Here is a 21,911-nt window from a genome sequence, read left to right on the forward strand (position 1 = left end):
GGGCAACAACAACTACTGTTATGTATAGAAAAAGATTGTGGTAGCGGGAGTTGGGATCAGCTCTAGCCTCCTTTCACAGGCAAAATGGAACCCATCTGCTTTTGCTGGGGTCCAGGGATGGGGGACCACTGCTTAAAATGGGTTCCAATGGCCAGCTACCCACATAAGCTGTGAGACCTGGAGGGGTGTGGGTTTGTTCTGGTAATTTTAACTCTTTAAAATATTAGACAATTAAATATCAAAGTACCCCTCTGGGGTATCTCAGTATTGGAACCTCCATTTTATAAATGGGGACATGTAGGCAGAAAGGTTGAGTGGTTTGATTCAGCTCACAGAAGGAGTCAGAATTAGAACACTCCAAGAGCCTAAAGCTACAGCCTGCAAATCTGCAGACATCTGCTTTATATTCGTGGTGCACATGCAGTTGTATTGTTTATCATCTTTGCAGATCATGGATCAGATGCAGATCCAAATTTTTGGATCCATGAAGGGCTCTAACAGTGAGATAGGGTACTGGGGTGTGTGTGGATGCAGATATGTATGAAAGGTGAAGTGCGGATCAGGAGTCGGATGGGGATCGGATGTGGATCCAAATTTTGGTATCTGCACAGGGATCTACCTATAGTTCTCAGACCTGTGCTTATTCAATTAGCCCATGTTGCCTCTCACTCTAATGAACTGCCAAAGACCATATTTCTGTCCAGCAGAAAACAAGCTTAGAGCAACCCTAGTAACATCAGACGCTCACAGCTACAAAATCAGTCTCAGGCTATTCACAAAAATGTAAAGGTCTGAGTCCATCCATGTCCGAAGGCCTGTCCTGGGGGTGAACAATGAATGATCTGTAACTTTCAGAGAAAAATGACAAAGTGACAGACTTCTACCGCCAGCACTCACGTTGCATTTCCAATGCTACTTTCACATGGGGAAGAACAAGAAATTTACCTTCCATAAAATGAAAGCAAAGGGAATCCTTCATATTTTTAAGTCCCTACAATCAGGGAGTGGGCCACTAATACAGACGTTATGGGCGCCAAAGGCTAGGTCTGCTTATTTTGTAAAGGTTTCTTGAACAAAAAGCCATAGTGTATGTGTGGGGGCAGAGGTGGTGGAATAGGGGGAGAAATGGAAGGGACAGTCAGAACGAGCGTGCAGATTAACACAGAAAGCAAAATCCAGGAGAATTACCTTGTGACCATTATTGTTATTTTTTATACCTATATAGATTCCCTGCTCAGAAGTCCTCAAAATCCACAGAAAGACCAGTCCAACAAGAGGATTTAGGAGCGTAACAATGGAAGAGGAACGATGGTCTGGAAGTTAGAGTGCTAGCCTAGGATTTAAGAGGTCTGGATTTGAGTCCCTGCTTTACCGCAGACTTCCTGTGTGATCTTCAGCATGTCACTTAGCCCAAGAACCTCAAAGGAATTCAGGTACCCAACTCCCATTGATCTACTACTAAAATCAGTGTGAGTTAGGTACCTAACTCCCTTTGAGGATCTGGGCCTAAATCTCTCTGCACCTTAGTTCCCAATCTGTAAATTGAAGGTAACAGCACTTCCTTATCTCATAGGGGTGTTGTGAGGATAACTACATTAAAGATTGCGAGGCGCTCAGGTAATGGGGGGCATAGAAATTCCATATATAGGATGGAGAAAGGGGTAGGACAAAAGCAATTATGATCAGATTAGACTGTCTTCTTACCTAACACCTCATTTACAAAATCCAAGAAATTAAAAGCAAGGATATTAATAATTAAGGGCATTACACTGCCCACATAAGCAGATGCTATTTGTAACAAACATAAATCCTGCTCCCTCAGCTCCAAACACAGAGGGTTCTACCTCTTGAACTAAAGGAAGATCATTGTTCACCGTCACCTACAGAAATATCTTTATGTTCCTTCTAAGCTGTGATCAGTCAATGGGAAGCTCACATAAGCAATCTGACAGGTTTCAGAGTAGCAGCCGTGTTAGTCTGTATTCGCAAAAAGAAAAGGAGTACTTGTGGCACCTTAGAGACTAACCAATTTATTTGAGCATAAGCTTTCGTGAGCTACAGCTCACTTCATCGGATGCATAAAGTGGAAAATGCAGTGAGGATTTTTTATACACGCAGACCATGAAAAAATGGGTGTTTAAGAAAGAAAACCTTTTGAAGTGATTAACACCCATTTTTTCATGGTCTGTGTGTATAAAAAATCCTCACTGCATTTTCCACTTTATGCATCCGATGAAGTGAGCTGTAGCTCACGAAAGCTTATGCTCAAATAAATTGGTTAGTCTCTAAGGTGCCACAAGTCCTCCTTTTCTATAAGCAATCTGTTCACACATGCATATAGTGCCAGCTCCCATTGAAGTCAATGACAAAAACTTCCATTCCTATGTGAGTAAAATTGGGACCATAATTCCTTGGATTCCAAATTGTCCACAAGAAATACTGTAACTCACTTTCCTTAACTACAACTCATTTTCTTCAACTACAACTGAAATGTGAGGTTCAAGAATGTTTCGCTATATGGAAAGCTTTAAGTCAGGGAGTGGCAACCTTTGGCATGTGGCCTGCCAGGGTAAGATCCATGGTGGGCCGGGCCAGTTTGTTTACCTGCCGCATCTCTAGGTTTGGCAGATTGCAGGTCCCACTGGCTGCGGTTCACCACTCCAGTCCAATGGGGGCTGCGGGAAGCGGTGGCCAGCACATCCCTTGGCCCGCGCCACTTCCCACAGCCCCCACTGGCCTGGAGCAGCGAACCACTGCCAGTGGGAGCTGCGATTGGCCAAACTGCGGATGCAGCAGGTAAACAAACCGGCTCGGCCTGCCAAGGGGCTTTCCCCCCCCTGCCCTGCACCCCAGCAGCAGGAGTTTGGGTATGTGGGATGGCTCAGGGCTGGGGGTTGGTGTGCAGGGAGGTGCTTACCTGGGGTGGGCGCCCTGGAAGGGCGACAGGAGCTCTCCTCCCTCAGCTCCTAGCTCCATATGCTGCCTCTGCCGGCAGGCGCCACCCCCGCAGCTCCCATTGGCCGCAGTTCCTAGCCAATGGGAGCTGCAGAACCAGAGCCTGGGGCAGAGCGGAGGCAACACATGGAGCTCAGGAGCCGGGTAGGGAGCCTGCCCCAGCCCCGCCAACTCTCCCCCCCAACACTCGCAGCACCCCCAAGGCCACCCCCTCCAAGCTCCCACAGTGCCCCCCAGGCCGTCCCGTCCCCCCCGAGTTGTCCCCCACAAGTTTTAGTCAGGGATATATAGTAAAAGTCACAGGCCATGAATTTTTGTTTGCCCATGACCTGTCCATGACTTTTACTAAAAATACTCGTGACTAAAATGTAGCCTTATCAATAACTTCAGAACAATTTAATATTTTTCCAACTCCTGTGATACTTATATGGCCCACACAATCAAGGTATCTGAGCATCTTACCAGAAACATTCTCTATTTCTTTTTACAGCTGGCCAAGAAACATCTTTTATTTTCCATGAAAAAAAATTGTGAATTTTTCAGGTTTTCATAGTAAAACTCTATTGCTTTGAAAATAAATATCGCAACATTCAGGCCAAACCAGTTCTCCAAACCAAAGTTATAGGGAACTTATAGGCTGGTTTGAAACCTCAAGTATGGAAGATGAAATGGGCAAAACTCCCATTGCCTTCAATGAGACCAGGATTTTACACAGAGAGAGTCTACTGTTTCCCTATAATTAGACATAGTCGTCAACCAAAACCCTAAGTCTAAGCCTCCTCTCCTCCAAACTATGGTGAAATCTAGGGTTTAAATCTGGGTTTGAAGATTGGGCTCATCTCTAACAGAGAGAATTTCCATTCCTTGTATATTGTTTGTGATTGTTAATATTAAATCATTTTTCCTTTGCTTCTATATCATACACAGTGGAAATATGTTCCAAACTCAGAGTGCTCCTGTCTCCTCGCTGGCTCTGGCTGGACACACACTAATACACCACGAACTAAAAAAGTGCCTCCTGGTTTCATACTGTGCTCTGAAGTGACATGAGCTCTCCGAGAGTTGGGGTTGCTAGCTAATTCAGATGGCAGAACCTTTCAGTCATATTGAGTACTATCACATTTCAAGTTTATACTAGACATCTATGACTCTTACCAGCACAATATAGCTTGATTTTAACCTCCATTACGGTGATGGTGTGTTTCTTTAAGGCCACCATACTACTGCTAGTGTAAATTTCTGCAAGAGCTGTTAGATTGCACATGATGTTATCTGCTATAGCTTTGCATATGAACGGTATTAAATTTATTCTTGTGGGTATGAGTCTGGATTTGCCTTCTGCAAGACAGACATGTTATGTGTCTGACTATAGTTTCCAATTAATAACATTGTACGCAGCATTTTATGCTATCCTATACTCATCATGTCCTATATTTGTAGCACATTTGTGCATCTCTGGACTGATATCATCTGCTACCTAGAACAACAGGGCTCTCTCAAACCATATCTGATTGCTCTGGTTACATGTGCTCTGCAATGTATAGGATCTCCAAGGAATATACAAGCTTTAACCACATCTAGGCAAACATTGCATCTTCTTATCCAGAGCTTCACTAAAGTCACATTTGCTGCTGTTCTCATCACAAAGTCACCTAGCATGTTTTTGTGCTGCTCTGCAGGACAGTAGTTTTTAGTGCATCTTTTCACTTTGTGCATTTTTTATATACACTATAGGGGAGGATATAGCACTAAGAAACTGCATAATTAAAACATAATGGGTAAGCACTTTAGGAAAGAGGACAAATTAACCTCTGTCATCACATTTTTATCCAAAATGGACATTTTTTCATTCTGCAGTGAGGTTTATTCAGCAAATACATGGATCTGCAGTGGTGACATGCAGCATCTGCGCAGCTATCAAATAATCAATCATGAGGCCTTCATATATTTCCTGCTTAAAGCTCACAATGTATTCAGATTGCTCCATTTTGCTCAATGGAACAAAAGGTGTTAGCCGCAGGAGAGTATACAAAGCCAAATCATCCCCTCCATGCCAAAGCCACTGGACAGGCTTGGGACAGAAATACTCTATGGAGGATGAGGGGAAAAGAGGAATTGTCCTCCAGCAGAGCATGCATAAGTGTGTATGACAGAGTGTCCTGGATCCACTGGCCTTGCCTGTGCATCTCTCAGCCCGCACATACCCACACAGGTGAGGAGCTGGAGGTCTCTCACAGAGCTGTTCTCCATGGCATACAGGAGGTTACAAAGCCTCTGCACTGGATCAAGGAACCCTCAACTCTCCTTACTCATACAGAATTTTCCTGCCAGTTCTGCACTCAGGCTCCTTCCTGTCACCATAGATAGTGCCAAATGCAAATAAAATCACAGCTGCTATAAAGATCACATTATGCAAATTTAGGTTCCTCCCTTTTCAGATTCCTTCCTTTTATTTCTTCTTTCCTTAAACCGCTGTGCTTGCCCCAGATGGAAAAGATTTATTGTGCTTTATTTGGCCCTTAAACAAAAAACAAGATACAACAGGTCAAACAGCCTCTGGATTAAAATATGAGCTGCTGGTTAAAGTAACCAGCATAGGGCTTCTGGATTAGAAAGCCACAGCAGTTCTTCCAAGGTTGCCCCTCTCCCGCAGTGACAGCTATATAATGCTGAAACACGGGGGGATTAAATCAGAGGATGCACTGATGATGTCTTAACTTGGGGTGGGGTCTTTCCATTGTGGAAAGTTACCATGTGGCCTGATTGTGTCTCCCTGGTTTGACAGCTCTACTTTGGTGCTCAGAAATGGGCACATTAGGCTGCAGATCTCTCTTCTTGCAGCCCGGCCACAACAAATGGAATTCTTCCCTTTCATGACAGCCTGGGGAGTCCAGGCAATCAGGGCAATAGAGAAGGGTTGAGCAGTGTAATCCTCACTCTCACATGAACATACTTTTAAAGGTCTAAAAATAAGGTCATGCCATGACGGAGTTGGTGATAACGGACGAGTAGGGACTCCTGCATTGAAGGATGCTGCATATAGGAGATAGTGAGCTCATTTATGTGGGCTCTCAGACCTCTGTTCCATCATCGTTAGAGCTGGCCAGGAAACAGTTTTTGTTTTTGCAAAATATTGAGGAAGATAAAAGAGTTTTTGTTTTTATCCAAAAATTTCTTCCAAAGGTTTTGGATTTCTGTTGAGAAATTGAAAAAAATTGTTTTTCAGCTAAATTGTTTTGGTTTTCATTTGCCAAGACACCCAAAATGTTTAATTTTGGGGGTTTGGGATTTTGTCAACACCCCACCCCCCAAACAAAAATAAAGTTGCCAAAAGCACACACATCATGTGGAAATGTCAATTTTGATGAAAAGGCCATGTTTGTTAAAAAAACAAAACAGCCTTTTGAATGAAAAACATGAGCAGCTCTATCTACTGCTCTCCAGTGTTGGGATGTTTTTTGTTTGGCCTTACACAGCAATCCTGGCTGTGTCTCCCTGAATTTGAGACCTTGTCCCATGTCCAGTGGTTCATTTGTAATGAAAGAGATGCTGGGGCTATGAATTTTTTTTACATTCAGAACTGATGCAGCATGTCCAGAGGTGCCAGGGCTATGAACTACCAAGCCTAGAGATGCCAGGGCTTAGCCCCAGCTAGCCCTGGAACAAATTAAGCACTGCCGACCTCCAAAACCTAGAATTCAGCAGATAGTTTCTGCTAGATAAATCCTTTAATTGCTGTAGGAATCTACAGTGCCCAATCTTTCTATTCCCCTAAAAATAAGGAGGAAATCTGATGTACAATGAATTAAAAATAGTCAACAACCATCTAAAGTAGATTGTGCAACATGCTGTATATACACATAGTAAGAGAGAGACCCTGCTCCAAAGAGTAACATCTACAAAGGATGGGAGAAATAAAGGATTATTAGCACCATTTTACAGATGAGGAATTGGGGGCATAAAGATTAAGTGACTGCCCCATGATTGCACAGGAAGTCTGTAGGAGAGTTGAGAATTAAATCCAGATCATCTTGAGCCCCAGTCCAGTACTTGACCACAAGCCCTATTGCCCCTCTCCTACTGAAGATTTTTCTCATAGATGCCATCAAATATGACATTGAGCACAGAAGTCCAGAAGCTATTCACTTTTACACTTACATGCGGATATAGAGACACACTACAAAACATCTACTTAATATATTAAGCAACACCATCCTCATCTGGTGTAAATCAGCATAGTTCATTTACACCAGCTGAGGATTTTGCAGCATATAATTTTTTTTTAAAACTATAGCAGAACGAATAAATCAGTTACTTATCAAATAACAGAATCAGTGCCATTTCAGTTAGGAAGTGGTTTATGATTTTGTTTTAAAATATTTTGTGTATAAATGCAACACAGTGGGACACACGTGCACGTTACATGTTACACATACATGCAAAATACAGTATACATATATATATATATTTTTTTCCTTAGCTCACCACAAATTATTGTGACAAACTAGATGTTAGTCCTTTCTGAATTAATCCTATTTGAATTGCACCAGTGTCATTCTCACTATACACCAGTACCATTAGGCTATACAATTTATGAACATTCAGAATTAATCCACAAATATATACTAATTCACACTGACCTTTTTTCAAGCTGAGGCCTTTTTAGCACTCACAGTAGGTTTAACTTTGCCCTACCGAGTGTTATTACAAAGCAGTCAATGGCTGTCCGTAATTACATAATGCAAATGACATTTGCTTTTTTGTTTGAGCTTATTCCCTCAGATGTTTCCTTCTTTTATCACACTCTTCACACATCTGTGTCCCTGAAACAGCATTGTAAACTCCGCCTCTTTTGGTCCCCAAGTTCCTCTTTCTGTCTTCTCTGACTGTCATACAGACACAGCGAGCAGTTTGGACTAGCATTGCTATGACATATCCCTCTGACATCAGTTATGTTGCCAGCTGGTAGGAACAGGTGTACACTGATTTTACCATCAAATGGCAACACACATTTGGCTCCCTACCAACGCACAGGCATGAAAAACCTGTTCTCTTATCATTCTTTTGAGATTGATGGACTGTTCTTTGACACAGCATCCAATGAGTGTTTCAATTCCTGGATTGTTTTGCGTAGTTTAGAATTATTCAACAGAAGTCTCCAAGAACTTCCTGTTAGTGGAGCTGAATTGTTCATTTTTTCCCTCCCTTTCTTGATCGAGTTAAAATAAAAATATTTACATCAGCTGAAAGTGTACTAACTTCCAGCTGTCATGAAACACACATTCAATTCATACCTACTTTTGGAAACTAATTTGTGCAAAATATGCAGTCCCATTTAGAAAATTCCCCTAAAAAAACAAAGGCTAGAATTACTGCATTAATGTCATGCACCAACATCTGATACTCTTATGTATATATCATTACAGAAAAATCAACATCTAGCATATATATCAATAGTTGCATGTGGCTAGGGATATGCTGACTAGTCCTATTAGTGAAAACACACCACAGGTAAGATATATGTTGATCCACTCGTTTGCTAGTTGATGTTCTGAATCTTTCAGCTGTCACTAACACACAACTACATTTCAAACATATGAGAGCTCAGTTCTGCCCTAAGTTACCATCTTTGGGGTAGGCAGAGTCTTTTTGTTCTGTGTTTATACAGCGCCTAACACAAGGTGGGTCCTGGTCCATGACTAGGGCTCCTAGGCAACTTCCCCACAAATAATAAATAAAATAATAATAACAATAATTAATTAATAATGAGTGAAACTTCCATTTAAGTCAGTTTTCCAATATATTGAAGTCAATGGGAGCTGTCCATGTGTCTCGCTGATAGCATAATTTGGCCTGTGACCTGTACTTTATGAGCCATTGGTTATTCTTATTAAAAAAGCTACACTTCCTTACTAAGACAGAGGTATTACCTTGTTATTGTGTCCCACAATAAACACTAGACACTTTTTTTTTGGCCAACTGATCTGAAGGTTAACTGCTGCAAGTCACAAGTAAGATAATCAAGCTGGTAAGATAATGTTGTTATAGTGTAACATAAGCTGAAAAGTGGTGGCACAAAAAGGAATTAACACATAGGCACACCAGCTATTCCTATTCTTACATTTCTCTTCCTAGCAGGATCTTTTTTATTCTTTTAATACAGCTGTACTTTTAAATTAAAACTTTCCACGGAATCCTTAAAATAATTTTCACAGAACAAACCCACAAAAACCATTTATTAATTTCAACAACTATAAATTAACCTTCATAAAAGATGTTCACATTAAAGGGTGTGTTTGCGTGTATTTAAGCCGCTGTACTGATGTGCAGGATAATGAGGCTGGTGCCATGGTAACTACTGTGTTGTTGTTTTTTACTTGAACGGCAGACTTACAGTAGTGTGGAAATCTACCTACCTCCTTGTTTTGTACAATATACTAAGACTTTGTCCCAAGGAAAAACAATGAATTACATCCTTTTAGCCCAGGCTGACTTGACAGGTATATTTTGTAGATACAGGACAGTACAATTCATGTGAAAAATCTTTAAAATCTTGGCTCAACATATACACCTCTACAATAATTTAATTTGGGATCAGTTTACATTTATTCCCTTTTTTTTTTAAGCGTAAGGCATTAACGACTGTGTAGCATCTTTGAACATAGGTTCTGCTTTGAAACAGCTTACACTGGACAAATATCTACATGCCAGTAGGAAATATATATAATAATGCCACAAAGAAGATTCCCCCCCCAAAATTAGTTAATCAGGATGCAATACTAGTTATTTTAAGCTTTATAAAGGAGTTCTTTACATAATAGAGTGGCTGTTTTGTGCAGCTCATATGATAAAATTCTCACCAGTCTTAAAATGACAGATGTAATATTACCTTTAATAAGTGTCTACCGATGCATGCAAATTGAATTAAATAGTGGGAGTACAAATTTGTCCGATAATTAAGATAAAAATTCATGTCAGCTTAAACCCTGGTGTGTATTAGTAACCCTGTATACTACTTTTTTTCTCTGTTCTCTGCCAATTATTTTAAGTGTCGAATTCTTGATTACTGTAATACAGGCTTAAAAGAAGTTAAAAAAATGATCTATGAAGATTATTAAACAAACAATAGACTTCTTTTAAAAGCATCTTCAATATGAGCAAATTATTTCCATCATTTGAAAAATCAGATAGTCTTACAAGTTGTTCCAAGCTCCAAATACCATACATTTTTATAATTTCTAGCACATTTTAAATATAGATGTATGCATGCAGTGATAAGCAGATTTGCTAGCCATGCTTTAGACTCATAAGAATTTTCCACTATGATTTTTAATCTTAAAAAGTTGCATTTTAAGCTATCAATAATGGAGAAAGTTGGAGCTGGAAACTGACAATATCATTATTTAAGGAGATTTTCATCATTTTAGGCAAATCATTCTGTAGCGGAACATAATTTTTTATCTAAGTATTTTTGCTGGTTGTTTGGTGGTGGTGGTGATTGTAGTTTGTCAGCCACAAATGTGCTTTGAAACTGACGGACTCAAGTTTAAAAGTAAGACGTGGCACAGTGTGCACTTTATAGATGGGACAAAAATGGAACTTCATTTCTAAGCCCCTTTGATTTTGGTTTTTTGAGGAAGCAGAGGTGGAACCGCATGTGAAATTCCCAGATCCCACACCGTGTCTATGGTCTGAGTTTTAGGTTGGATCCAGAAATGAAAAAGGACCTATTTTCCAGTTCAGATGCAGAAGAAATATCACAAGAAGAATCTCCATCATGACATTTTAACCAAGTTGGTGGAAGTCTGGTGAAATCAGCTAATCTTCCAGGAGTTTCTACCTTTGGGGTTGAAATATAAGAACAGCTTACAAGATTTGTGCACTGTCCAGTTGAAATCTTAGCACTACCTGAATCTTGAATGCAGACCCTCTATCCTAAATCCATATGATTTATTTACAGTGTCTTGGATGGCTTCTTTAGTATAGAGTGGCAGGGGATTGTACTTTTGGGATGGTTGGTGTGGTTTCAGTGTCAGAATACACACTATACGCCACCAATGAATTATTTTTAAACCTTTAACAAAAGTGTCAGTTATCCACAATGTTCATTAGTCATTCAAGTTCAATAGGTGGTTAAAAAAAAAACCTAACAAAAAATTAAAATAGTCTGCCTGAAACAGTCTTCCTGTAAATCCCTTCCCTGCTCATTTGCTCAGCTTTCACTCTCTTGTCATTATTTGTCTCGTTCTCTGGTTAGCATAGAAATTTCCGGGCTAGACAGGATAGGGATTTCTAAAGGAGAAAATAAGACCTTGAAAAAAAATGAAAAATAAATAAATGCAATAAAAATACTTGTTAAAAATTACATTAAAAATCCACCCCACTCTATGTCCACCTTTATTAATAGTAAATAATAATAATTATTCATTATTAAATAGTTATTATTTAATATTTATTATTGTTAGTTATTATTAAATAATAATAATTGCAATAGCTCTTAGGAGCCCTAGTCGCAGACTCAGGTGCTACATGATGCACAAACACAGAACAAAATCTGTGGCAAACTCTTAAAAATACAAATAATAAAATAAACAGACTCCCTCAATTATCTGCAGATAACACAACCCCAGCAGCACCATCAATAAAGTAATAAATCAAGACAAAGTCATCACGACAGAGAAACAGAAATGGTACATTCTCCTTTTTCTTCCTTTGAAGATCCCATTTAAATAAGGAGCGAAGAAATACACTTTCCTTCAAACTCAAAAATGTTCATGGGGATTTAATTCTATGTTTTTAACTCAAGCTTCTTCAACATCTTCAATTTTCAGTTCCAAAGGTTAATATAGTTATGAACTTAAAAAAAAAGAATTATAATGGAAATTGTTTTGTAACCATAACTATTTTGCAACCATAAGTAGATTTGAAACCAAGAAGTATGGTTTAGTGGTTAGGGCAGTAACTTGGGACATCTGGTTCAAGTCCTTGCTCTAGGTAAGCTCAACTACATCACTCAGGGCTGTGAAAGATTTCACACTCCATGCAACGTAGTTAAGGTGACCTAAGCCCTGGTGTAGTCACTGCTAGGTTGATGGAAGAATTCTTCCATCAACCTAATTACTGCCTCTTGGAGTGGTGGATTTACTATAGCTACAGAAGAACCCCGTCTGTTGCTGTAGTAAGTGTCTGCAGCTGTGCAATGGTAGTGTTTCTCGTGTAACCATACCTGTCATCTCTCTGTGCCTCAGTTTCCCATCTGTAAATTGAGAGAGAATATTACTTTCCTACCTCACAGGGGAGTTGTGAGGATAAATGTATTAAAGTTTGTGGTAGAGCTGTGAAAATTTTTCCAAATCAAGACACACACAAAAGGTAAGCTTTCTTTAAATCAGTGCCTATCAATAACAGTGTTCACTCCGCCTTCGTTATAACACCGCACTTGGCAAGCATTTTAAGCATTATAAAGAGTTACACTGTATAATAAGCGTGATTACAGAGCTGAATGTATTTAAGAGCCAAGAGTGGCCTCACAGAGAGAATGTTGTAACACAGAGCCTATCATTAACCATCCCATTCTTTTCCTGCCACACCCCAGCTAGACAGTCATTACATCATTAGTGGACGGTGGAAGGCCAGAACTATGTTTGGCAGCATACATTAATACCCTTTCACATCTTAATCCGCAAAATTTCTATAGCCAAGGCAAAATTCAGGCCTGGCATAGACGAGCATGATTGCATTGCAGTTAATGAGGTTGGAACTTGCTTAAACCAGGGTGACTTTGACCTCAAGATTTTATAACTGATAGATGGGAAACATACTCCTTGCTCAGATGCCTTCTCCCTTGGAACGAGAGGGGGTGGTGAAAGGCATACAGGCAAAACTAGTCTCAGAATCCTTCCAAGGCCAGGCATTGGTTTGTCCCTTAGGATTTTTCCCCAGTAACTGGAGATAAGGAGAGTGGCTGGGTAGGGTTTGTAGCTCATTGAAATCTCAAAGTTTGCTTAATCCTTGGGAAATTGGGGGGGAGTTTCAGGCTCAACAGCCAAACCTAAAATGGATGAAATCAGAGGAAGTTATGTCAACTAATTATCCCTGTATGTATGAAAGTCGGCACTTTGGGGTTTTAGGTGCGAAGTTGAACCAAGGGCCATGATATTTCCTTTTTAACTGGTCCAGTGGTGCCTGGAAGTGGATGACTCATTTACCGTAAGTATATAATGGAATCTTTCACCTCTCGGTCACCAGTGCAAATCTAGCTCAGACAGTTAGTGACCACAATTTGTTACCATCCTAGGATTGTTCCAGAGGCCTATAGGAAATGATTTGGTGACCTCAAGCTAGTTCGTAGTAGACTGGTATCTGTATCACAAAAAGCCAGCACCACAACTGGTAATCTCAGCAGGCAGCACAAACCCCAGCCTTCTTCTCGAAGAGAAGGGGCCAGACCACCACCCCCAGCCTTCTCCTCAAAGAGATGGGGTCAGACCACCACCATAACCCTACTTCTGCACCAGCAGGCGCTATCATCTGGGCATTGGAGTTCATGCTACACCTTTTTAAAGAGGACACAGAGACCACTCCAATGGGACAGGGCAGCCCCCTGGTGTAGGGGTTAGAGTTGATAATGCACCATGAGCTCTAGCCTTTTCTCTGTAAGACATTTTTTGATACTAGTTGTGAAGTACACTATAGAATAATGAACCATGTTATGGAAAGGAAAAGCACAGACAACATACTTCAAAAAGCTGTTTCTCCTTTCACACTGGTATAAACTAGGAGCAATGCCATCCAGACCAACAGACCAAATGCAGCCTTGGCATCACTTGGTGCAACTCACATCCACTTCAGTGGGGGCTGTACCTATTTAAGCCAAGGATGAATGTATCCCATCTACTGTAGACGTTACTAGCATTACTAACTAATGCTTATTACAGATTGGCACAAGATGGTGTGTTCTCTATTATCCTTAATAATGAGGCCCAAAAAATGAGTTTCTGACTGGGATCAGTTTAACTTGTAATGTCCTTGCCTTTGCATGGCTCCTTACCATTTTTAAAAATTGTTGTGTGGTTGGTACCTTAATATACACAACTATTTAGAACTTTCAATGACTATTTATTCTGCAGCCTATTCTCAAGGTACAAACTATATCACAAATGAGGGTACACTGGGAAAATGGCTAACTGTGGTCTTTAATTTGTCAATAATGATTTTAGACCATGACCCGTAATAGGACACTGTCACTTGTGCTGTGATTTATGCCTCATGTGATGACATCAGTACCAATACTGCTGATAAAAGAACACTTATATTGAAGCAAACAGGATGATGAATGGAGTACAAGTCTACTTACTCATCTCATTACTGACTCTTCTGTTCACCACAGAACTAATGTAGCGCGTCATTGTCTGCCTTGGGAGTATTTTGCAGGTTGAATTTAATGGCACAAGTGTTTGATATGTACTACAGCCCTAGTGTTTGAAATGGCAAAATCATAGATTTTAAATATATGGATGTGGTAGTGTACATATCAAAGAGAAAATAACTATTTTAAGTCCAACTGTAAACAGAAAACAGCATGATAGCACTTTCCCTCTATCCTTCCAGAATTTCCAAAGATTAGGATTGGATTTGATTCCAAAAGAAACTAAAATTTTGTGTATATTTTATACATTCATATACACCCACCTAGCAAAAAACAATACTTATTGGTATACACATACATCACATGTTTTTACGGGAGTAATTGAGAACTTTTAAAATTAAATTGCCATTCGAAATGCAGACATATTTCAAAATATACATGCCTTAAGGTACGTTTTAATTAGCAAACATTCGTGACTGAAGCCACTGTTGAAGTAAATAATGTAAATGTTAACACTATCCTTAATCATATCTTTTTCTGAAAGTATAAATAAGGTGGCCTCTTCATGAAAGAGTCTTTCAGTATAAGAAGGAGAAAAAAAAGTCCCCTAGGACTCTTCAAGGCATGTGTATGTCACTAATAATTCTGCTAGCCCTTGAGTGCTAGTGACTTTGCATGGAGAGAAGGGGCGGTAAATGCAGTTTTATTAGTGCAGTTTTATGGCTGTGGCCAGCTGCACTCTTTTCTCTATAAAAGGTAATTACTTCCAATAGTAACAAGCTAATTGATTGCTAATTAAATCAATTGGCACACTAACCGCTGTCAGAAAGTGACAGATTAGCTGGTCACATGATAGTGGTTAGTAATGAAAAGTGGACATGGTCTGAGTGTGATTGACACACTAGATGAAAAGTGATTTGGGATCTCCTAGGTGGTCATAAAGAGGGCATGGAAAACATGATTGATTCAACGGTGACTGTCAGGGAGGAAATGAGAATTGAATAGGATTCAGTGTCTGCCCTGGAACCTCACCACATGATGCTCCAAGTGTTTTCACATGTAAATAAGCTAGATGGGGGTTTCTCACAAATGAAATGCAAGGTGGGGGAGGAAAAAGGTGGAACAGAAAGTGAAAGTGTGTGCCTTAAAGCAACAGTACTTATTTAGAAATTTAATTTTGTTCTTCATAAGCAGAAACAATGATCCAGATCCTCAACTGGTGTATACAGACTTACCCCAGCTGAGGATCTGGTTGCACTGATTTACATCTGCTGAGAATCTTTCCATTGGGTTATTTCCTATGGGTATGATTCATTTTTTAGTTATTTTCTCAATAAGAGACAAAATCATCTTCACTCCACTATGTCCTTAGTTTTGCAGACTTGCATATGGTGTATAAAATAAAAAGGAAATCATCTCTTTGTGGCTTAGCATTGCAGCACTGGAGGCTTTTAGAATGTAAAATTCCCAAATTCAATCAAAAAAAGCTGTTTGGTTTGTTAAAAGTTAACAGCCTGAATCTAATATTTGACGTGTAACTATTTCCAAGCCTTGAAGTTATGACTTCCAGGGTTGGACTTTAAGAAATGTATGCTAATATTTTCTACTGAATGCATCCGATGAAGTGAGCTGTAGCTCACGAAAGCTTATGCTCAAATAAATTGGTTAGTCTCTAAGGTGCCACAAGTCCTCCTTGTCTTTTTGCGAATACAGACTAACACGGCTGCTACTCTGAAACCTGTATGCTAATATTGTTATAGCTGGAGGATCTTCCAGTTTGGATATACAGTGGTTGCCATGAAAACCTCAGCATTTGCCAGCAGTTGCCATTGAGAGACCACAGTTTTCCCCTGCACTTAGAATAGGAAATAATCAGAGTTAGCAGTGGAGTCTCTAGGCAAAAGTTGACTTTTGCTGATGACTATTGATATGGTAATGACAGTATGGTCGTTAGACACATGCCAGTATTAACATAAGGAGCTGTAACTCACGAAAGCTTATGCTCAAATAAATTGGTTAGTCTTCAAGGTGCCACAAGTACTCCTTTTCTTTTTGCGGATACAGACTAACACGGCTGCTACTCTGAAACCGGATATTTTCATGTAAGTTATAGGCATTATTCAGCAGAAGACATACCAGGTCATCTATGCAATATATTCTCTCTCATTTTGAAGAGAATTGGATAACACTTAGGATAAGTCAGTAGCTCTTTGACCAGTTAAATTGGCTTTGTGTTTGGCAGTGCAAGATGCACAACCCACTCCCAAGGACATTTACCTGTTTCAGAGCATTGGCCAGTTGCAATCATGTGAGATGTGGGAACATAACTTTTAAACAGAAGATGGGACTTCTACTCTTGATTTTATCTCATTCTGTCTCCTCTAGTCTCAATCAGTTGCTCCCCAAATTGTCCAGACTTTAAAGCATCTGTAGAATTAGTGCCCTGGCCACAGGTACCTTTGCCTTGAATGCCAAAGGACAGAAGTAAATATACACCCCTTCCCAATAGCATAACGGCCTGTCAAGTCAGCGAATACAGTGTAAGACCAAATGTAGAGAAACACAGGTTCACTCTATGGAGATATTCCTTTTGGGTTGCTGCTGAACAGGGGAATTAGAAGGGTTTAGGTTATATTTGAATCTTAAGTGTTTGGACCAGATTGCCATAAATTGGTATAGCCTTATTGTAGTCAATGGCGCAATGCAAGTTTACACCAGTTGACAATTTGTATAACAGATGTATGTACCAGCCCGATGCAAAGGATTAAGTGCTTCATTCATAAATACTGTAATCTGTTTAATCTGACTTGGCCTGGCCTTTGTAGTTCATTAAACTTCTTCCTTAGACACATACAAGAGCAGGAATTATTCCATATGGTGATTTTTTAGGTCTAAAACCTCCAATATTTTAATCTGAGATTGGGTCAAAATGCAAGGTTGGCGTCTGGATCCAAGCGTTCCCTGAATTTGAGTTCATTCATATCTGAAGCTATGGTTCAGGCCATTTTCTAAGCTTCAGTTCTTTGGGCCAAAAAAGCCGCTTCTCTGTGCACACAATATAGCAATATTTCACAAAAATTCATTACATTGTGATCAGTTTTTTTCCTATATATTTATTTCCTAAACCTTGTCAAATATAAGTTTTATAGACGACACATTCTCCTTGTAGAATCAGTAGCACTGATTGAATTATTCATTAATAATAATTTATCCAGGAAATGTAGACTTCCTTTCTGTTTGTGAATTACCCTTGCATTTGATTTTCACAAATCTACTCTTTTATGCACAGCTGTTCAATGAACAGTTTATGCAAATGAACTTCCAGCATATGGGTTTTCAACTACTCCTTAATTTCTCATATGTGATTGGTCATATGGGTTTTTTTTCTGTTCCCTGATTGGACTGAACATTTTTAGAACAGAAGAATAACCAATATGGATAGTGTAAGTAAATATGTGTCCATACAACAAATCATCATCTCTCAGACATTTCTGTGAACAAAAACCAAATATGGGTGCTATGCATTTTCCTCAAAGAGAAAAAGAACTGCTATATCTGCCTTTCTGATATAGCAAGCACCCTGGTAGCACCATTTGCAAGCCAACTGATTTCTTAGCACCACAGCAGTCAATAATTATTATGAATTCCTGCTGAATTCTATCTGTGCCAAAATCCTCCCTCCCCGGCCACACACATCCACACTTACCTTTGTTAAATATCGAAAGCACGTCCATTAGAACACACACTTCAGTCTTACATACAGCCCAACATTTCAACGGCTAAAGCATGACACAGTGCCACTCAGGTTTGGCCCATCCATAACGTCATAGATGGAGATGGAGGGGCAGACGGGCCAAATTTGATTGGTGTTGTGACCCAGCACATGGGGTCACAATGCCATCCAAGCTTGGCCTGTTCTCCCCTCCGTAGATGGAGATGGAGAGGACAGAGAGGTGGCTGGGCCAGACCTGAGAGATGCTGTGACCCCATGGACCAGATTGCTCTTGGTTTGGGGGACCTCTTAAACTGCCCCCCCGTCCCGATGTCCCTAAATGTGGGAACTGTTCCCTTCAACAAACAAGGGGTTTTGGAGGTCAAAGCAGGACAGTCCTGCAAAACCCAGGACTGTTGGGAGGTCTAGTCTTATGATAAATACCTGTCTTTTCAAGGTGTATATTAGCTTCTCTTTGCTGACAGACACAGCTTAACTCCGCTACATAATTCTCTGACATTAATGAATAAATCCGCACAGTACTCATCTCCATTTAAAATATGGTCAAACTGAGGCTCAGAAAAGGCTGGAGGTCTAAAATTAGCCACATGAATCTAAAATAAAAGTTCCCAGTATCGATAACCCTAAGGATGCAAAATTCACGATTCAGGCTGTGGGAGCAGGAAGGTAGGGGGTCCTATCCCCACTTACACCATGAAGCTTTGGTATACTGCAGTATGAATACTGTGAAGTTCTAGAAAAGCATAGATTTCATTCAGTATTTTTCAGGTGCTTAGTGCGTGGCGTGCCTATGTGTGGGGGGGAGTGACGGTTTAAAAAAGAATGAAATGAAATAATATAGCTGCTATTCCACCTTTGGTCAAGTTAAAAATCCCTTTTAGACTTAAATATTTGGGCGTGGTTGAGTTGTAGGTAAAAGATGATAATATCTCAAGGAGCTCACAAAATTAACACCCATTTCCAACTCTATCAAGCTGACATGCATCGTCTGTTGCATCTTCAATGCATGTTCCATCATGTTGCTTCATTCAGACTCTGCACTAATTTTCAAACAATATTTACAAAACATAGAGTTTTGTTCAGGGAAGGATGGAAGACTTTGGCAGGAGCTCAAGGAGGTAGCTGCTGCTGTAGGGCTAGTGGCTATTCCATGTTCCGTCTTCAAAACCGTTCAATAACTTTGGGGGTGGAATGATGTTTCGTTAGCTACTTGACGCTCCTTGTTCACACCTGCGGTCATTAGTTACAACAGGTAGTCAGGTATTTCATATCTAAACATCTTTAATAAAGAGCCTTAAGGACCCAATGGTAACACACCCTCTGCTTTCACTGTCAGAGATCCAAGTTCACATGCTGAACTAAGCAGGAAAAATGGAACTGCACCTGGTAACATCCACAGTGAATCTAGACAGAAAGGAAAATTATCTGAAAAGCTGGTATCTAAATGTATAGTTTGAGGCACTGCATTGGTGTTTAAGATGTGAATCCCTTTAGGTAGTTTTCCTTTCTATTGATAGTAAAAAAAGACACTGTTCAGATAAGAGGACATGTCGTGTTCCCCAGTTGTTTAACAAAGATCCTTCTCCCTGGGTTACCTCAAAGCACTTTACAAATGTTATTTAAACCTCATGATGCCCTTTGTGAAATAGATATTGCAGATGGGTAAACTGAGGCACGGAAAAAATTCTCAGGGCCTGATTTTTCAGAGGTTCTGCATCTGTATCTCCCATTGACTTCAACTGCAGCTGTGAGTACCCAGCACTTGTGAAAATTAGTCACTTGTTCAAGGTCATACAGCAAGTCAGTGCAGAGCCAGGAAAAGTAACCTGATCTTCTAATTCCCAGTCCTGCTCTTTGACCTCAGGACAAAGCCTGCTCCCTAAGGGCTTACCTACATGGGGAAATTGACCAACATAACTTAGCGGAGTACTTATTCTGGAATAAAAGTTACTTTTATTCCAGAATAGAGTGTCCAAATAGGAAGCTATTCCACAACAGTTACAGCAAAACAGCTTATTCCACTAAAGATATACTAGTCAATTTCCCCATGCAGATAAGCCCTCAGTGGCCTCCCCTTCCAGTGGTGGTCTTGCCTATACTTATGTGAATTTGCCATTGGCACAGTTACCTTCACATTCATGCAATTTAAAGGGCACAATAAATTAGATCCAGGTAGTTTTCATGACAGGGGGAAAATCTTTGCACTGCACTTCCCTGTCAGATTGGCAAAACTTCACAGTGAACAAGAGCATAAAAGTTGTGCAATTTTTTTCCCAGAAAGTGTGTGAGCTGGCAGGATGTGGGCAAAAGCTGACAGGCCAGGGCCTTTTGAAGTACTTTATTTTATCCATGCAGATCTGTATTGTTTGTACTGATCTATATTTTGTAAATCAGATGTGGAGCAGGGGGCACACAAATAGCATCAGAGCTGGAAAATAATATCAGAGCCAAAAAAGAAAAAAATTGTGGTCCCAGATGTTTGGTTGGTGCAAGTAGTTCCATTGACTTCAGTGCAGCTGTGCCAACTTGTACATCAACTGAGGATCTAACCTATTGTCTTTCAGGGCTGCCTTAAGACAATCTTCTATGTATGTGTCAACTGTATGCCTCAAAGGAGCCATTGTGTTCCCATTTCACTATCATTGCCTAGGCAGATACTTATACCACCCTCATCACAATCATTAATGGGTTTTGTCCTCACAACACTCTTGAAAAGTAGAAAAGTACCATCTCCTCTGTAGAGATGGGAACTGAGACACAAGGTAGATTAAGTGATTTGCCCAAGGTCACACAGGCATTCTCTGGTTGAGATGGGCATTGAACCCACATCTCTTAATACTCATTCTAGTGCTTATGGAATAGATCATTCTTCCAATGATGCATAATGATATTAAAATGGTGTCACATGTTTAGCAACAACTTAGTGGTCAGTATGTTAGCTTTTCTCAAAGTGATAGTGGGAACTTGGGTTATCTGCCTTAAACATAAAGCTCCCAGGCTACTCCATAGCTTACCTGGCAAGTTGCTCCGGAGTAGGTTCCCAGGTTTCCCAGGATCCTGGTTACCCTGCAACCTATCACATGGTTTGACAGGGAGCCAGAGGCCTGGAAACCCTAAGAGTGACAGCTCCCAAGCTCTGTAGCTCTTCCAGGGTCTGTGGCTCTGGGGCAGCCTGCCCCATTACCGAGGCTCCATTCCCTTTCACTGAATTTTCATTGCGAATTGGAGCAAAACCAAATTTCAGAATATGGAAATCCTCTGCAAAATGGAATTACCTTTTCTCTGAACAGCTCTAGCAACTGGGAAATGTGTAGGCATATTCCAATGCTGTTTTGTTTTTGAATATATCTATAGCTATATATGTAATTAGGGAGAGGATAACCCACTTTTTGATCACAGTTTGCCTTTGAAATGCCAAATCCAAATAAAAAGGAAAAGCAGCTTGAGAGAGTCTAAGCCAGAGAGGGGTTTGTTGCAACGAAGATGAGGTTCTGGGGTGGCTGGGACAAAAGAGGGGCATGTGCCCTGATAAGAGTCAATCGAAGTCAAATAAGTGTTGAATTACATAGACAGTCTTAAAGGCAAGGACAACAGCCAATATTTTCAAAATGACTGGTGATTTAGGTGTCTTGTTTTGGGGGACCCAACTTTAAGCACCCAAAGGGTGTCTGATTTTTCAGAGACAGCTGAGCTGAACATTCACCATTCAAAAAGCAGACTCCTTTAAGGTGTCACAAATGGGTACACAAAAATTATTAGTCACTTGTGAAACTCTCAGGTAAATAGTTTAACCTTAATGTGGTGGACAAGTGGGAAGAGTCACTGAAGAGATTTGAAGGAAGTGCGTTGATGTGG

At 40.2% G+C, this 21,911-nt stretch overlaps 1 long non-coding RNA gene across 2 annotated transcripts in view; it reads right to left on the reverse strand.

Moving 5' to 3' along the window:
- The window catches only part of LOC144930948 (uncharacterized), a 238,306-nt gene extending 230,465 nt beyond the window's left edge, over positions 1–7,841 (reverse strand). For both annotated transcript variants that reach the window (XR_013636462.1, XR_013636463.1), the window contains exon 1: positions 7,596–7,841. This is a non-coding gene — a long non-coding RNA (uncharacterized LOC144930948). The remainder of the gene's footprint in view (positions 1–7,595) is intronic.
- Between the last annotated feature and the right edge of the window lie 14,070 nt (positions 7,842–21,911).

Source organism: Lepidochelys kempii, chromosome 11 (assembly GCF_965140285.1).
Source record: "Lepidochelys kempii isolate rLepKem1 chromosome 11, rLepKem1.hap1, whole genome shotgun sequence".
NCBI lineage: Eukaryota > Metazoa > Chordata > Testudines > Cheloniidae > Lepidochelys > Lepidochelys kempii.